Source organism: Thermobia domestica, chromosome 7 (assembly GCF_964235325.1).
Source record: "Thermobia domestica chromosome 7, izTheDome1.hap1.1, whole genome shotgun sequence".
In the NCBI taxonomy this organism is placed as follows: domain Eukaryota; kingdom Metazoa; phylum Arthropoda; class Insecta; order Zygentoma; family Lepismatidae; genus Thermobia; species Thermobia domestica.
Genome location: NC_137460.1, coordinates 267,697,344 through 267,716,954, shown reverse-complemented (window position 1 = coordinate 267,716,954; position 19,611 = coordinate 267,697,344). Strand labels below are relative to the sequence as shown.

The 19,611-nt window shown below is 35.3% G+C and overlaps 1 protein-coding gene across 3 annotated transcripts in view; it reads left to right on the top strand.

Annotated features, from left to right (window-relative positions):
• The window catches only part of LOC145690904 (uncharacterized), a 122,418-nt gene that overhangs the window by 81,404 nt on the left and 21,403 nt on the right, over positions 1-19,611 (top strand). Inside the window, exon 1 of one of the 3 annotated variants that reach the window (XR_014132297.1) lies at positions 248-2,079. The exons of the other annotated variants lie outside the window; for them this stretch is intronic. The gene's annotated coding sequence lies outside the window, so the exon portion shown is untranslated. Of the gene's footprint in view, positions 1-247; positions 2,080-19,611 lie in introns of those variants that run through there. 3 annotated transcript variants of the gene reach the window in all.

The window sequence follows — 19,611 nt, the reverse complement described above, 5'->3', positions numbered from 1 at the left end:
ACTTTTCGTTTTACAGGCATGTCTAATAATAACGCTTTAAAAATAAATATATTCGCTTCGTTTGGGGTAAAATGTTACACTGATCCGGCAACACTGGAGAAACTATATGAACGCTTTGTTTCGTGGTGTTCCTTATCTCAGTAGTGTTCTGCTATTGTTAGAAAAGACAGGTTTAGTGCAGTCATCAGCGTTTTGGGTGTGACGTTTGTGTAGTGCAGGATATAAAAAATACAACTACAAGTACGCAAAAATACTGGTATTTCGAATGTATATTTTTAAATAATTGTCGGAACTATTTCAAGTGATATTTTGAGGATTTCAATCAACAAAAACGCCGCGAAATTGTGTAAACAGTGCGGATAGCTTATGCTGCGTGTGTGGGGAAGTGACATCTTCCTCACAAAAGCAGACTATAACACCACTAATAAGAAAAGCCTATCAATATTACTTTGGTTGTAAATTTGGAGACCAAGATAAATCTTGGGCACTCCACATTGTGTGTAACACTTGTGCCAGCAATTTAAGATATTGGATTAATGGGAAGGGGCGCTCAATGCCTTTTGCAGAGCCCATGATTTGGAGGGAGCCAAGCGACCACATCAGAGACTGTTATTTTTGTATGGTTCCTTCCGTCAAGAAGGGAATTTCCACGAAGAAGAAGCGGGCCTTGATCTATCCTAACATTCCTTCTGCAATGCGCCCTGTTCCACATGGAGAAGGACTACCTGTTCCTGACCCACCTAAAGAATACGATCTTTTTTCTGATGATGATCAAGAAGTTGAAGCTCCTGAATCAAGTACTTCGAAGGACCCTACGTTTGTTGTAGAAGAACCTCCATGTGAACCACATAGACTGTCTCAAGAGAAGCTTAGTGATCTAATCAGAGACTTGGACCTCTCGAAAAGGAAAGCCGAAATTTTAGCGTCACGCTTAAAGCAATGGAATTTATTGCAGGAAAAAGTAAATATTTCAGTGTATCGGAATAGGAAGAAGATGTTCACTTCATTTTTTACTATGGTAGACACACTTGTGGCATGTACAGATGTAAATGGTCTCATGAGGGCACTTAAAATTAAATACGAACCTACGGAGTGGAGGCTCTTTATAGATTCGTCCAAGGTGAGTTTAAAGGCAGTGCTTTTACATATTGGAAATGAACTTCCTTCAATTCCTGTAGGCTACGCAGTTCATATGAAGGAATCTTATGAAAACTTGAAACGTTTACTTCAAACCATTAAATATTACGATTTTCAGTGGCTCATTTGTGGTGACCTTAAAGTAATAGCACTGTTCCTAGGTATGCAGTTAGGGTATTCAAAGTATTGTTGCTTTATGTGATTGGGACAGTAGAGATCGTGGATCTCATTACCGCAAAAGTGATTGGAGTACCAGATAAACTCTTCAGCCGGGAGTGAAAAATGTGCAGCTGAACCACTGGTAGATCGAAACCGAATTTTGCTTTTCCCTCTACATATTAAATTAGGTCTTATGAAAAGTTTTGTTAAGTGCATGAACCAAGAGGATGAGGCCTGTAAGTACCTAAGAGGACAATTCCCTCGATTAAGTGATGCCAAAGTTAAAGAGGGTGTTTTCATAGGGCCACACATTAGGCAACTATTCAAAGATCACAAGTTCGACGAAATTCTCCAAGGTGAGGAGAAAGCTGCGTGGGAAAGCTTGAAGAGTGTTTGTTCACAGTTCTTGGGAAGACACCGAGCAACAAATTACAAACAACTGCTACAAAGTTGTTATGTGCTACGAAAGTCTTGGTTGCAATGTCTCTGAAACTCCACTTTCTTCATTCACATTTAGACTTCTTTCCCGAAGAGTGGGGAGCAGTAAGTGACGAACATGGTGAGCGTTTCCATCAAGATATTGCAGCCATGGAGAAGATATATGAGGGAAAGTAAAGTTCTAACATATTGTCCAACTACTGTTGGACTATTGCAAGGGATGCTCCAGATGTAACCTACAAAAGCAAGCCAAGCGAAGACACTCAAAATAAAATAAACATAATCCTGTACAAGGGATCACTTGAAACTTTTGTCTACATTGCAGTGTAGTTCTTGCACAAAAAGGTATTTGTACATATTTTTCATGTTTTGATGTTAATACTGATTTTTATTACGGAATTGTTAATGTTTAACTTGACCACTGTTACTTTATTTTCTGTATCGCTGTGAAACTCGTATTTGCGCAATTTTGAAAAAGGAAGTACAAGGGTATAGAAAGCTATAGGTTAGGGTACTTCCTAACCCCCCAGCTTATCACATCAGAGTGAAATAGATAAAAAAAAAGTGAAATGTAGGTTTTTACAAGGATTTTTCTTAAATGTTCTATAAATATTAATACATTTGTATATATACAGCTACTGTTGTACAAGGGCATTTTTTTTTCACAACCTGAGTTAAGAAAATCCTTCTATTATCATTTTCTTTCATATTATGCTTAAATAAATGTAAAAATCGCAATTTCAAAGAATTTACATACTTTCAATCAAAATTTTTGAACAGTGTAAACCATAGGTCATTTTTGAAGAAAAAGAACTATTCCACAATGAGTGTACGTTCGGAAAACTGATGCCACCGGCACTAACAGTGAGTGGAAGGTTTAGCTGCATAGCACATACTCGCAGTAACTTTCTGAATAAAGGAAAAATAACGCATTGCTGTGTAAAAATATGTGCTTTGGCATCGTTCTATATTTTCTGCAAACATATCCTTACCTAATTACCGCTATCCCATGAACACTAAAATTGAAGTATAAATAATTCTTAACAAATGTGAACATATAGAAATCCATTTTGAAGAAAAGATAGGAAACTGTAAGTATACATAACGAAATTCTTTTTATGCTACCCTAATCCATGAACACATGATCTAAGATACCATACGTGAAATGCAAGAAAATAAATATTAATAATATGTGAAGATATAGAAACATATTTAGAAAAAAATGTTACAACTTCTGTGACTTGAACCCACGGCCATTTAATACAGACATCAACGCGTTCACCATCTGACCACCGAATCAACCTTGGAAGTATTTGTTTGTCCGTTTTATTTACTCTGCAAAAATGCGAAATTAAATCAAGATGTAAATTGTTTCGTACAAAAATTAAGTACTACACACAACATAACCCCTTAAAGACAAAGTTTCGGCTATCACCATTTTTTTTTTTTAGAATTTAAAAAGAAATATGACAATTTTAATTTAAAGTTTATTATGCCTCGTATATGGAGAAGCAATCTTGAATCCTTTTCCAGCGGTTTGGTACTTCGTACATTTGTGTTAGTAAGCATAGCTCCGGGCTTACGGCCGTAAATGGTCAAGAAACACGTGATTCCTGCATTTCTGGTGACTGTTTCTTTATATTTGATCTTCGGGACAATCATTCACCATTTACGCACTGTTATAAGTAAAAGCTAATTGTACGATAATTCTGGTCCCGATGCTACGTCTGAAATTCGGGATTTTCGCGGCTGACCATATACAAGTTTTGATTTGATAAAAAACACCTTCAGCGCTTTGTACGAACGCATGGTCATCACTCGGAAGGGCACCCACGAAGGCGAGTGGGGTGCATTGTTCTAAACACACGTTATACTCTTATAAGTGCTCCCATTGTAGGGATTGAGCTTCGCAAGCTAAATCGCAGTTTGCATACGTGAGAGCCATTTTTTTTAGTTTATCGTCAGTGATTGTACGATATTTGCATACGCCTTCGTGTAAAATATTTTTTCCTAATATTGTGCAGAAATCAGCAGTGAAGTGACTAGCACATATTTGTTAGCACCCTAACATTCGTTTGTAATCTCAGTTTTGTGTGACAAACTCAGACTCCAAATCATTGAAAACGAAGGAATAGTTGTGCCGACTTGGATGATCGCTTATTACTATCAACAGAGGACTCGAGCTGACCCTTGGGATTATCCGTTGTGGAACACCTGAGATCCTTATAAATGCAACTCCCCTAAAGCAGTTGACCGGTCGAAGAATATTGTGTGTAAGTGAAATCTTAATTTATCAATTGTGCCACACAGCTACATGTATTGAAAAAAAAATAAGATAAAAAGGGAAACAAGCAGTTAAACCGGTCGCAAACCTAATGGTGGTAATATCAAAATTCTTAGTGTATCATGTTTTAAGTACACGTTTCTTGTTTTCGTATTAAACTTAGACATTTATATTTTTGTACTTTGAGTTAGTTGCTCGTATTTGATATCTATATTGTGGCTAGTGTTTTAGAACAATTTCAAGCAATGTTGACAGAGGAATTAAGGAAACAATTAGAAACTATTGCTCAGAAAATGGAAATGAATATTGGACGTGTAGAACAAAAAATGGCTGAATCAGTAGGAGCGTAGAAAAGAGCGAATTGAATGCCAAAGCAGACAGTTAACGTAATAATATCAAAGTAAGCCAATAACTCATTAACTGAGGTACGGTATGAATTAGTTAACGCGACCAATCATGTTGATTCTGTAACTGCCGAGTTTAAAATAATGTAGTGGAATGAAAGAAATGTCTCACTGAGAATTGTGAATACATGCGAACGACACAGATTGAGTGTAGGGAAGCCAACAAAATACAACAGTGCAAGGAAGTGCAAGCCGAAAAAGACACCGCAAATACTCTTGAATTCGAGCCGGCCCACGTTGTGTAAGATATATGCCAAATAAACTAGAAAGTGGATTTCAGTCAGGAAAAGGAAATATACAGTGTAGAGATAGCGAAAAAGGAATAATCGTTATGTGTACCATTAGACAATTATGTTTCTAATGTAATTGTTTTGCCGGCAGGGGATGCCGATGTTTCACACATGATGAGCTGTAGCGTTGAGGTTGCGCGTACCCATGCTCTCGAAGAAGCCAGTGAAGGCTTGAGAGTTCAATTGTTGGTTTTGTGTCGTAACGAATATACAGTGTTGTCGTTTTTGTCACAGCCAAATGGTTTTGCGCGACTTCACAAATTCAAATTTATCTTCGTAACCGCGTATGTCTAACGTGAATTGCATTCTAGTCCTGCAAATCCATTCCGACTTTATCACCTTGAGTATTGTAGAAGGAAACGATTTCAAATTCATAGTTTAGAGCGTAGGCCCGCGAAGATAATTGTGTTTTACGTAGTGAACGTATCGTACATAATCAGTCGGTCGGAAATGTTTACCGTAAACCAGCGTAAAAGTAACACTTTCAATAAAGCACGCGCAGTCGAAAATATATTTGCGATATCGAGCCGAAATGTTACACCAAGATTAAGAATAAAAAATAAGATAGCCAATGATACCCAGTTGAATTTTATCAATATTTCAGTTAATGTAAACTCTTTTTCGTGGAGCATTATTAGCAGAATTAAAATGAGCAAGCGAGATCATAATATTAGTACAGCAGATACAACATTTATTAATTTTCAGCTGCCAAAATGTGTGAATTTTAAAGCTTGTACTTCTCTATTGCGAAATTGTAAAGAGCGAAAATTTAAGTGTAGGGCTACTCAAAATGTAGAAAAGTTGATTACTCGTGATGATAACAATATTCGCGGACCTCAGTGTATAGCGTACTCTCGGCGGGCTCATTAGGCATGCAGCACGAAAAAGAATAATAGAAAAGCTTTGGAAAGCGTAATTCGGAACGACTGAACTAGGTGCAAGACCCGATCTATGCTTACTAACACAAATCTACAATATACCAAACTGCTGGAAAAAGCTTGAAGATTTCTTCTCCATATACGAGCCGTGCTTAATAAAGTTTAGAAGTAACATTGTCCTTTTTCTTTTAAATTCCAAAAGTGAGCCTCACGCCGGTGATAATCTATTGTTCCCGAACAATCGAGCGAACAAATATATTCAATTGTGAAGAGAACCGCGGCCGTCAGAGGGGTTAATGGTCTTTGTTAAGTATCACTGAAGAAATCATTATATTGTGGAACATCCTGTATATAGGTTCAATTCACTGGAAGTTCACCATGGAAATCGGTACATTGCTACCTCATTGTACATAATGGACCTTTTTTCATTTGCTAACTATGAGGTTATTCCACCTATATGACGATAAGCCACGTGTTGTTAAAGCCACCTATTATATTTATAATCCCTCGTTTAAGCCACCATTATACCACCATTAATAAAAATGTTCATATTATTCATTTAAATTTGCAGTTTATAAGTCCTTTTCTTTCATCCATTATTTATTTATTTATCTATTTATTTTTCAACTGTTGGTTTCTCATCATGAATGGATGTCTTAATTGATTTTCCAATCATTTTCACTGAATATATAACATATTTGAAATTATAGTAAACATTTGAAACTAAATGAATATACAGGTAGACATTAACACAAAAATACTTTATTACTAAACAATAATAGAAAATGTGTATATTTCGGAAGTGTTGCCTAACAACGGCGTAAACGCTAAAGCCGAAATTCCTAATATGTTTATCTAGTGTAGTGTAATGTGTGTATATGCACCTTTTTTTACAACAAACTTATTCAATTCCCAAACCATTTTATTCAAAAATATTTTGTAATATTCAACTACTAAATATAAACACATAATGTAGCATTAAAATTATAATATAAATTATATATATATATTCTCATAAAGATAAAACATTAATAAAGCAAGACAATTTTCAAAACAAGCATTTCGTAAAATATTTATAACATTACTTGTATACTGATTATTTAAAATACTGTATTACAACTTACTAAATATCAAAAATTCTAAAGGAATACAAAATCATTTAAAGTTTCAAGTTTCAATAATCATATTGCTCATACGGCAAAACGGAATATTCATTAAAATGTTTCAAATAACTTTAGAATCACAGGTCAACTCACAAAACAGTATCTCTTGTCTTGCTGTTATTTAAACAAATATATCAAAAATTACTTTTTTTTTTAATTATCAGTAGTACTCGCAAACAAACTTGTATTTTTAACAAATCATCAAGTATAACAGGTACATAGGCATCAACACTAATGCACGGATCTTTACATTAGCGAACACGCTATTTTTGGCTGATACCATAATTACATAATCTTATTTTCAACAAACGTCTTATTGGCAACGGAAAAGTAAAACTCTACCAGCACATTTATGGGCATTAATCACAAATATACATCAAAAGAGCGATATTCTAACCACCTCCAAATTATTAAAGATGCACAACAAACGGTTCCTACTCATCTAACATTCACAAGCTACGCATTCGGGAAGCAAGGAATAACTATCTACGGAGTGAGCCGCCTTCTACTGGCCTTTGGCATCACGTTAAAACACGCACACATTATAAAAGTAAGTTCATGTAAGGACGCCGCTCTAAATCAATCTCTTGGCTTGTTGAAAATAGCCCTAAATCATTTATAATCCTCAATTGCCATTTAGTTGAACTGAAACGTGCACAGCTCTAAAATACTTTATACGCAATCATTTTGTTCGCTTGACGAACGTTATATATTTTCACGTGCCTAGTTGCCTCATGCATTACTCCCTCAACATACTATGAACAATGGGACCTACCCATTACTAGATTACACAACGAATCAAAATTTTCTTATGTGTTTTTTTTTAATAGAATTCTCAAATTTAATTTAAATTCCGTTACATAGTATTACTATTGTGTGAGTTTATTGACAAGTGCTAGTTTTATACAATATTTTCTCTCCTTTTATACTAATCAACACAAAAACAATCAGCTAAACATTAAAATGATTTGTTAGCTACGCCTATTCTATTCATATTAATCATATACCTAAAGTTCTATCTATGGCTTCATTTCAGTTGAACTGAATAAAAAATTTCAGTAAAGTTAATTAACCAAATTATTCCACTTGTATGAATATTTAACACAAAAGGAAACAAAAACTAGATATTCTTTCCTTTGTGTGAGTCGTTGAGCAATAGATAAACTCGTAAAAAAAATTACGAAAACAAAGTTTTTTAGATGTGTTTCCCGCACTAGACTTACTTTTTTCGTTTCAAACATTCATTTTTTAAAAATAATTAAAATGTGCTAACATAATACGTAAATACATATATTTATATATAATATACGAGCAAAACTAACATACTAAATATATAAAATCTATACATGGAATTAGTAAAATTCAACACTAAACAAAATCTATATGCATACCACTACACATAAAATAATTAAAATATCTATATATATACTTGTACCATACGACGTAACTAATGAGTGTTTGAATATTTTAATACAAATAAATGAGTTAACGGCGGTTAAGCCCTACGAAGCGCCATTCTTTGGGTCATTAATTGACAATTCAGGTTGTAAGTCATTCATAAAAAAACAGGTTAATGAGTTGGTTCCTAAAACCAACGACGCTGACTTAATCTCCTACAGTTGAAGCTTGCTGGGGCGCTTAACTCCCTGACGATTCGAATGAATAGCTTCTACACTTAGACCTTATATACCACCCTGGCTGCATACCTTCGGCATTCGAATCATGACACATCGGGGTTAATTTCCCAACACCTATTGGACTGTCAACATTCAGACCTCTAGGGGCATTTTAAGAAAATAAATATAATGGAAAGGACGACCAGAAACATACCCTGGGAGGAGATTTAATGCTACAGCCCCACATTTCAATTCATCAATCATTTAATCATTAGTATTACTTCAGGCCTGCTCATACCTACAAAATTGGTAGGTTTACAAATGTAACCTTGTAAAGAGCGCAAGCCAATACTTATCTGTGGCTTACTAGCAATTGCACTTATCTTTACAGAGAATAAAGTCACATCCGAAAACATTTGTCACAATCGTGAAATACAAGATAACAATAATATTAACTTATTCATTAAACCTTAATGTTGTTCAGGGTCTACTCGTACGTAACAATCTTAATATATTCTCATAACATAACCTTTAATTTTACAATATACTGCCAAACTGTCGTAGGCACTCCGTACTATCGATACATCATAGTATCTAGTGTTTATCGTAGTAAATGGTACCTTGAATCGTAAACGGGTTTTCCTTTCTTTTTTTTTTCGAGACCAGTTTATGATTCCCGGCACAATAAAACAAGTGTTTTTTTTTTCAAAAATCGAAAAAAATAACATCTAATTTACTTTCTCTAAATCCAAATCAAAACTAAGTATTATATCAAAATCGAAAATCCGAACATCAATTTTATTACTATTATACTTTTCTCTAAATATGCCAAACATTAAAAGTTAATATTACAAATTCTGAAATGTGTAGTCAATTGCCGAATCTACACATTAGCTGGGACCTAACCAGGCTCCGTACTGGTTTCATCACTTTAATTTTGTGACGAAAGTAGTGGCGTCCCTAGTGGATAATTATATTTTAACTTTCAACTCTTCTTAACTTATCGCTTTCTCTGAACTCAATTAACTTCAGGACTCATTAGTCGCAATGAATACACATTGACTTTTCATAATAGACGGCATATATATATATAGAACGACGAACAAATCAACAAACAGCTTTATGAAAATCAACGTTAGTTTCAATATTATACCAAATTGTGTTTAATTTACAGTATTTTGACTTAATCTTACATTACAAATTTAGCATATTTTCCCATTAGACAATCACATCAGATGAAAAAACTCATTATCTGAAGAGCACACTTATCTAATTACCCAAAATATTAACATTATGATTAATTGTAGTTATTGCTAGTACTTCTCTAATTATGTTCGTAAATATCTCTAATTGCCTAACATTTCTATAAATGATTCATTGTATGGGGACAGCTAAATGTTAATACAAACATAAAGGAGAATGAATAAAAACTCAAAACAAAATTTCATAATAAAATTTTATTATGAGGTCTGGTTCCCAAAACTGGAAACACCTTAAAAAAATATACAAAACTTGAACATTCTAAGTAGAATTCGATACAGAAAGTCCGCATGCAAAACAGGATAGCCATACTTTTCAAAAGTGTTGAGGTACTATTTCTATTTCAAAGTCCGAAATTGCGTTCCAAATAAATTTCCTTTTTAAAATTTCCAATGCTGTCCTTCCTCTGCTTTCCACATTTATCTTTCATCTCCAAAAGCTTTAAGGAAACCATAAAACATGACATCTAAGTGAACATACTTGATTATAGAGCGATATGCATGGTTCTTGGACCGGCGCGTCAGTGGCGGTGGACACGCACTTTGAATATGAAAAGTAAAAACCTATCCTTTGAAATACGAGAGGAATAATCAAATAAATTATTAAGACTCCTTTTTTCATTCTCCCTAAAACTCAAATTCGGTATTTCTGCTTTCTCTTCTCTTCCAGGGCTTAGTCCGAGTTCGAGTGAAGTTCACGCTAAGATTTTAATTTTCCATATATGCCGGCTACGCTTGTAAGCTGTAATTTATCACGATTACGTGTACTTTTCCAGTTAGATTTTTTAATTTGCGGAACTTTTCTCCTTTTTGCAGCGCATTTACAGAATTTCGCCTAATGACACGCTTTAGTTTACGACAATTGGATTTACGCTGCATTGCGATACCTGGGATAAATTTCTTTTTATTTTTGCTCTTACTATTACTATATTTCCCATGTAGTTTACTATACAATGTTCGTACGTGTTTTCGCTTAATCTTTTTAGTAGTCTTCGGAGTCGATGTATACTTTTTTTCGCACGTTTGACTCAAAATAAGATCGCCTACAGTTCGACTCTAATTTGCGTCTAGTTCGTCTGTGACCGGGTTTAGTTTTTTTCCGTATTACGCTTACCAAAGTACTTTTTTTTATTATCAACTTATTTGTTACTGCGCGCCTAATGCATGGTTGCGCGCTGAGAGTACGCTCCATGTGGAGGTCGACGTGGTTATCACATGCAATCAACTGTTCTAAATTTTGAGCAACCCTACACTTAAATTTTCGATCTTTACTATTTCGCAATAGTGAAGCACTAGCTTTAAAATTCACACATTTCGGTAATTGAAAATTAATAAATATTGCATCTAATGTACTGATAATATTATTACGTCTGCTCATTTTAATCCTGCTGATTATGCTCCTCGAAATAGAGTTCACCTTAACTGATGTATTGACAAAACTCGAGTAGGTATCATTGGCTAATTTTTTTTTTCTTAACCCTGGTGCTACATTTCACCTCTAAAACGGAAATATACGTTCGACTGCGTGTGCTTTTTTGGAAGTGATACTTTTACGCTTGTTTACGGTAAACATTTCCGACCGTTTGAGTATGTACGAGACGTTCGCTACGTAAAACACAATTCGCTTCGCGAGCCTACACTCTAAACTGTGAATTTGAAATCGTTTTCTTCTACAATACTCTAAGTTGATAAAGTCGGAATGGTGTTAAAGCACTAAAACGCAACTTACGTTAGACATACACGGTTACGAAAGAATTTGTTAAATCGCAGAAAACCATTTTCCTGCGACACAAAAACGACAACACTGCAACTTCGTTACCACATAAAACCAACAATTGAACTCTCAAGCCTTCCGTGGCTTTTTCGAGAGGATGGGTACGCGCAACCTCAACGCTACAACTCATCATGTGTGAAACATCGGCATCCCCTGCCGGCAAAACAATTACATTAGAAACATAATTGTCTACAGGTACACGTGAAGATTCTACCTTTTTCGCTATCCCTACACTACATATCTCCGTTAACTGACCGTAATCGACTTTCTGGTTTATTTGGCACATATCTTCCACACTTTGGGCAGGCTCGAATTCAAGTGTATTTACGGTTTCTTTTTCACGTTGCACTTCCTTCTACTGTTGTATTTTGTTGGCTTGCCTACACTCAAACTGTGCCGTTCGCATATATTCACAGAACTCAGTGAGATATTTCTTTCATTCCACTACACTATTTTTAAACTCGGCAGTTACTGAATAAATATGATTTGCCGCGTTAACTAATTCACAGCGTACCTCAGTTAAGGAGTTATTGCATTACTTTGATATTATTACGTAAACATTCTGCTTTGGCATTCAATTCGCTCTTTCCTACTCTCCCAAATCGCTTCTGTTACAGACTTGAAATTTACCTGCTGATTCAGTTATTCTTTGTCCTACGCATCCAATATTCATTTCCATTTTCTGAGCAAAGGTTTCTAATTTTTACCTTAATTCCTCTTTCAACATTGCTTGAAATTGTTCTAAAATACTTACCTGCATATTGTTATGAATTACGAGCAACTAACTTAAAATACAAAAATATAAATATCTAAGTTTAATACGAAAATAAGAAATGTGCACTTAAAACATGAAACACTAAGAATTTTGATATTACGACCATTAACAACCAATCCTTTTCTTCACAGCTCAGGTTTCATTTTGCAAAGTGCTTCAATATAAATTAACAGAGATATAATCTAGTACCATATACAAAACATTGTCTCTTATTCATAAATGCATAGTGTAAAACATGTATGTGTGTGTGTATACTCAATCAGCTGTTTGTTATCCACTCATATCTACATGGCATTAAAAACCAACAAGAAAAAATTTTTTATAATCTACATTAATCTCTCTGTCGCTCTCAAAGTCAAAACCTATATACTTAACTTACATGAAAAATCTACAATACTTACCTTTGTGTTTATCTGTCCCATTTCTTTATTTTTAATTAATTTTGTTCGCGCATGAGCTGGTGCAAATTGACTGTCGACACTAGGCTAATCAGATTCGAAACTCGACACGTTATCCGTATAATTAATGGTATTGAAAAAGCAGTCGTAAGAAGATTACAATAATTTAATCCGGAAAACGGTAGCCATGTGGTTGTAATCATGTTTTTTAGTTGTTAGAATCTTGTAAATATAATCGTAACGTTAATATCGATTTTCGTCTTTTTCCCAAAGGTTTACACATCTCTCTCTCTCGCTGTCACTTGTTTATTTCGTTTATCGCAGCTTTTCTATGGCAAATAACGATTTCTTCCGTACCTACGTTTTGTCATAAACCGAAGTTGGGGAGAACGGTAGACAAAACATAGATACCGTAAAAATGGAAGAGTGAGCAAATGATCAAATTAAGCTCAGATATTAACAACCTAAAATCATCTTCCGGTGCAAATCACAAAAACTGGTTAAACTAACTAACTAACTAACTAACTAACTCTATGGCCTATGGAACCCGGAGGTTCAGTGCCGCGTTCACAAAAGCTCTCCACTGACTTCTATCCTTAGCTGATTGCATCCAGTTTCTACTTTGTATTCCTATCTCTGCGAGATCCATCTTAATATTATCCTCCCATCTGCGCCTAGGTCTTCCTAATGGTCGTTTTCCTATGGGTCTACCAGTCAAGACTTTGAAAGCGTTTCTACTTTCTTCCATTCTAGCTACATGACCTGCCCACCTAAGCCTCCTAGACTTGACGACCCTAACAATGTTGGGTAAACCGTATAAACTATGTAGTTCCTCGTTATGGAGCTTCCGCCATTCCCCATTCTCGTTCCTCTTGGGTCCGAATATTCTTCTCAGGATCCGGTTCTCAAATACTTTCAGTCTATGTTCTTCCCTCAGAGTAAGCGACCATGTTTCGCAACCATACAGAACAACAGGCATGATTATCGTTTTATATATTTTAAGCTTCAAATTCCTCGACAGAATTCGCGACGACAAGAGATTTTGAACCGAGTAGTAACACGAATTCCCTGCTTTTAGTCGACATTTAATTTCTTCGTGAATATGATTTTCGTCTGTTAACATTGATCCTAAATATTTGAAAGTATCCACTTTATCAAAAGCATTATTTAATATTTTAACGCCTCCACAATTTGCCGTATTACGGTCCCGACGTACTTCCATGTATTTAGTTTTCTCTGCATTTACTTCTAAACCCATGTCCCTGCAAGCGTTTAATAAGATCTCTGCATTTATTTCTACTGTTCTCCTATCCTCCCCTATTAAATTTACATCATCAGCATATGCCATAACCTGGTGAATGCCGTTCAACTCTAAGCCCTGGTTGCTATCTTTGATTTTCCTTATGGCGTATTCCAGCACAAAGTTAAATAATAATGGCGACAACGCATCTCCTTGTTTTAGGCCATTTTCGACGTGGAAGCTCGTGGACAAAAATTTTCCTACCCGGACTTTACTTTGGGATTCACTTAAACATATCTTAATTAATCTAATTAGCTTTCTCGGTATTCCAAGTTCTGTAAGAACGTTGTATAATGTTTCTCTCCTAACCGAGTCGTAAGCCTTTAAAAACTGGTTAAACTGTATAGAAAATGTAATAATACTGAATGTAATTCATAGAAATTAAAATAAAATCAAAAGATTACAAGTGAACAAGTAGTTTTTACTGTATATGTTTATGGCCGTTTTAACTTGTTTTATTTCCCTCTTTATCTTATTTCCTATTTATACATGCAGCTGTGTAGCACAATTGATAAATTAAGATTTCAGTTACTTACAATAGTCTTCGACGGTTCAACTGCTTTAGGGGAATTGCAGTTATAAGGATCTCAGGCGTTCCACAACGGATGATCCCAAGGGTCAGCTGGAGTCCTCTGTTGATAGTAATAAGCGATCGTCCTACTCGGCACAATTATTCCTTCCCTTTCAATGATTTGGAGCAAGAGTTTGTCACAAAAAACTGAGATTACAAACGAATGTTACGGTCCTAACACATATGTACTAGTCACTTCACTGCTGATATAACTGCTACCAGATTACAGAAGGATTTTTTGTGGACACTCTGTATATTTCGTAAAGACAGTGATTATTATTTTCGATTTATACTTTATTCTGCAACGCACATAAGTTCTTTCTTTGGTGGGAAACGCTTCTTTCCCACACAATTGGACAAAGAAGTCTTTCATCGTTTTTTCATATATATATTTAAAACATTGCTTTTGCTGAGAACATTTCAGTTAGTGACTAACCATTTCAGTGTTTTTCCCTGACTTATTATATGCACAGTATATATTCAGCAGTTATTTGGAACTGAATTAAGTGCTTTCGTTAATCGCTTATGGAAACATTACAATAGATTAGAGAAATACGGGCTGACCAGATGTCCCAGTAGCCAATGTGGCACCAACTGTGTTGTTTCGTAACCCGTTATCTGTACTTTCTCACGCCAGTGTTATCGCCGTGTCTAGTGCATTATAGGCAGTTGACTAAAATTAACATAAATTTTTTTCCGTATTCTGTTTGTATGTGCATACAGGTGAGTTAACTGAGTGATTTTTGAAATAAACTGCCAACACTTTTCCGTTGACCATTGCAACCCGTAACTTGAGCTTGGATGCTCAGGGAGTTCGACTCCGGTGTTGTACGCAGCCACCACGCCCGTTGCGTTGGTTAAGTTTTGTGAAGGGGCACAAGCTATTTAGCCGGTGAAGGACGATTTCTTACGGCTAGCCCCAACTAGTGAAATCCCAGGTCCGCAGACCTTGTGCGTTTAAAAAGTTATATACGCGCCCTCCAATATCAGTATTCCACTGTGGAGATCTTCTTTTCGTTACTTTGCTGAAGATTCACCTTTACGCTGCAGGACTGTTCAGCGTAACAACTGGATTCATCGTGGGACGATCCAGACAACTTTTCCCCAGTGCTGCCCCCCAAGTGTGTAAAGGGTGTGAGAGAAGAATTTTTAGTGATATCTGAATCGTAATCATATATATATATATATAAAGGGCTATATTACCCAAAAAGGGCAAAGCGTGATTTCAGCGACTAAAATTGTTATACATCCTCAGTGTTCAGTGTTGTGTCCATTCCTCTTTGCTATTTTTTTTTAGTGTTCTAATAAATAAGTATAGTGTCATTTAATTCAGTGTGTTTTCGTTGTTTGTATGAGTGATGTTTGTGTGCGTTATGGTCTGGATGACCGTCTGATCGTCCGTGAGGTTTTCGAGACGAGACACCCGAACCTCTCGGCGCCTAATGTTCATCTCATTATTGAGACCGACGAGCATTTTCGGAAACAGTTTGTAACCTTTCTTGGAGAGGTCTTCATCATCCTGTCCAGGTAAGTTAAAGTATTAGGAAGATACCTATTGGTAGTACCACGAGCCAAGGACAGCGAACCGAACTACAGGCGGTTACACTGACTTTTGCACAATATTAGAAAAAATATTTTACACGGATGCGTATGCAAATATCGTACAATTACTGATGATAAACTAAAAAAAAAATGGCTCTCACGTATGCAAACGACGATTTAGCGTGCGAAGCTCAATCCGTACAACTGGAGCACTCATAAGAGTATAACGTGTGTTTAGAACAATGCACCCCACTCGTCTTCGTGGGTGCCTTTCCGAGTGATGACCAGGCATTCGTACAAAGCGCTGAAGGTTATTTTAACAAATCAAAACTTGTATATGGTCAGCCGAGAAAATCCCGATTTTCACCCGTAGCATCGGGACCACATTAATGGTCCAACTAGCTTTTACTTATAACAGTGCGTAAGTAATGGATGATTGTCCCGAATGTCAAATATAAAGAAAGTCACCAGAAATGCAGGAATCAAGTGATCAGGATTCCTGTTTCTTAACCATATTTAACCGTAAGACCGGAGCTATGCTTACTAACACAAATGTACAAAATATAAAAGTTTTGGAAAAAGATTCAAGATTGCTTCTCTATATAATAAGCTAGGTTAATAATGTTAGTAAATTAAAATTGTCCTATTTCTTTTAAATTCCAAAAAACGTACATCAGGTTGGTGATAGCCGAAATGTTGTCTTTAAGGGGTTATGTTGTGCATAGTACTTAATTTTTGTACGAAACAATGTACATTTTGATTTAATTTCGCATTTTTGCACAATAAATAAAACGGACAAACCAATACTTCCAAGGTTGATTCGGTGGTCGGATGGTTAATGCGTTAATGTCTGTAATAAAGGTCGTGGGTTCAAGTCACAGCAGTTGTAACATTTTTCTTTCTAAATATGTTTCTATATCTTCAGATATATTATTAATATTTCTTTTCTCACATTTCACGTATGTTATCTTAGATCATGTGTTGATGGATTAGGGTAGATTAACCCGATTTCGTTATATATACTTACAGTTTCCAATCTTTTCTTCAAGATGGATTTCTATATGTTCACATTTGTTAAGAATTATTTATATATTTCAATTTTAGTGTTCATAGGTTAGCGATGATTAGGTAAGGATATGTTTGCAAAAAATATAGTACAATGCCAAAGCACATATTTTTACACCAATAAGTTATTTTTCCTTTATTCAGAAAGTTACTGCGAGCGTGTGCTATGCAGCTAAACCTTCCACTCACTGTTAGTGCTGGTGGCAGTAGTTTTGCGGACGTACACGCATTGTCAAATAGTTCTTTTTCTTCAAAAATGACCTATGGATTATTATTCTAAGAAAATATAAGAAGTATCTGTGTTAAAATTGTATTGGTTTTATTTGAACAGGCACACGTTTTTACACTATCATTTATTCCTTAACTGGTGTCGAGTCTAGCGTAATATCACGACTATTTTTTTTAACTATATGTTAATAGGTTCCTTCTTACTTAACTCTCTATTCAAACCTAAATTTGTTCAATTTAACCATTTCAAATTTCAACGTTTATCGTTGTACAGCGAGTATTGTAATATAGCGAGATCTATTTGTTTGCAAACGATTCAGCGTCTTAACACAATTTCAATACTATGCAATGTACCTTACCGAAAAACGAAGATGGTTCAAATTTAGTATTGCATCCAATTTCAAAAGTAATTTTTGTGTAGAATAAACGGTAAATGCTTTCATGATGCTGTTTCTTATAAATTTTTCAGTGTCCCTCAAGTAGATTCAATTTCCTCGGTTAACCGCATACTGAAACCGAAATCTCTTCAGACTAGCCATTAATTTTAGACTTAGCTAATGAAACGGTAGAATGGAACGGTAAACGATAACGAGAGGTGATTCTTCCAAATGATTCCGTGTCTATATACAACACATAATGACTGGGTAGACGCTCTGTGAAAATGGGGTGTTTTCCAAATTCTGTATTGTTGCCAGTTTCAGTACTGGTTTCATCGTTTATTGCTGTAGAACAAACACGGTAAGAGGAAAGGAGAAGCGGTTTGCTGCCAAGAATTCAGCGTCTGAAAACAACATATCGCTACTATCGTGGATATTACTAGTACTACTGGTTTCAAAATTGATCTCCGTTGAATGAACACTGTAAAGCTATCAGGAAGTGACTTTTTGCATGAGATGAAGCATCGCAAGCATAGGTTCCATCTTCTGTGTTGAAATCTTAACCAAAGCAAACTATGTTATACTAGCCACTTCCAATTTGATCATTTATCGCCATACTACGGAAACATAGGTAGAAGACGTCTTTCAAAAAAACAATGGAGCTTCGAACATAAAATGACCCTACAACACTCTACCAAAAGAAGAATTGGCTCAAATTTAATATTAATTTAGCTTTCAATAATAATTTCTATATGACATTCGCGGTAAGAATTACGGAGGTGCGTTTTTACAATCAGGTGAGCGTTCTAAGTTAAGATTCCACATTTTCCACTAAGCCCTATTCAAACCGGAGCGTTTTAAATTAACCATTTGTGGTGTTAATATTTGCCATTGTAGAATGGAAACTGTAACAGACATTAAGAAACGGTTTGTGAAACTGATTGAGGGTCTGTAGTTGACACATCACAACCAACAGTACGGTTGGAAATCGGAAGTTGTTGAAATTTTCTAAACTGGTAATTTCAATACTGATTTCTGTAGAGTAAAGATGATTAGAGATATTGAGATACGGTTTCGTACAACCGATTGAGCTTCTCAAGAATAGATCCATTTCCTCCGTCCACCATCTATTCAAACCGTGAGCGTTTCAAAATATCCATTTCTGATTACAACATTATCCCTACAGAACAGAGAAGGTAACAGACAGCGTAGTGCGGCTTTCTGAAAACATTTCAGTTTTTAAATTATACATATCGTGATTGCCACAGAGCTCTCCCAAAAACACACGGTTTTCAAATTTACTATTACATCCGATTCGATATATTTTTCAACTTTCTTTGCCATAGAACAAGGAAATAACAAGAATCAGTTTCTGCCAACGATTGAGCGTCTGAATACAATACATAATGACTATTCATTATAGTCTGAAATACGGAAGTAGTTCAAATTTAATCCAATTTCAATATTTTTTTTCTTAGAGGTAGAATACTAAAATCTTTCGCGTTGCAGTTTCTTGTAATCGATTGTGCTTTCAAATAGTATGTTTACATTTTCCGTTGAAATTCAATTTAAACATGTCTTAGTTAAAATTATCCGTCTCCGGTTTCAACATTTATGGCTACAAAACGAAAATAGTAACAGGTATGTAGTAGCTGTTGTTTAGTAAGTGATTAGTAATCCTGTTATCTAATTTTCATAGATAAAACTGTATAAGATATCGAGCAGCTATTCTGCGATTGGATCAGCGTCCGAACGATACCTTCTATCTTCTTCCTTAACTTTACATTCAAATTTGAAATGCTTCAAGTTAACGATGCTTAAAGTTTTTCAACATTTATCTGTATAGAAGTGAAAGAGTAACGGATAACTAGTAATACATATTTGAGATAGATCCCGCGTCCAAGGAACAGATTCCTTCTTTGATCTTCTTACTATATGGGAACAAATTGTTAC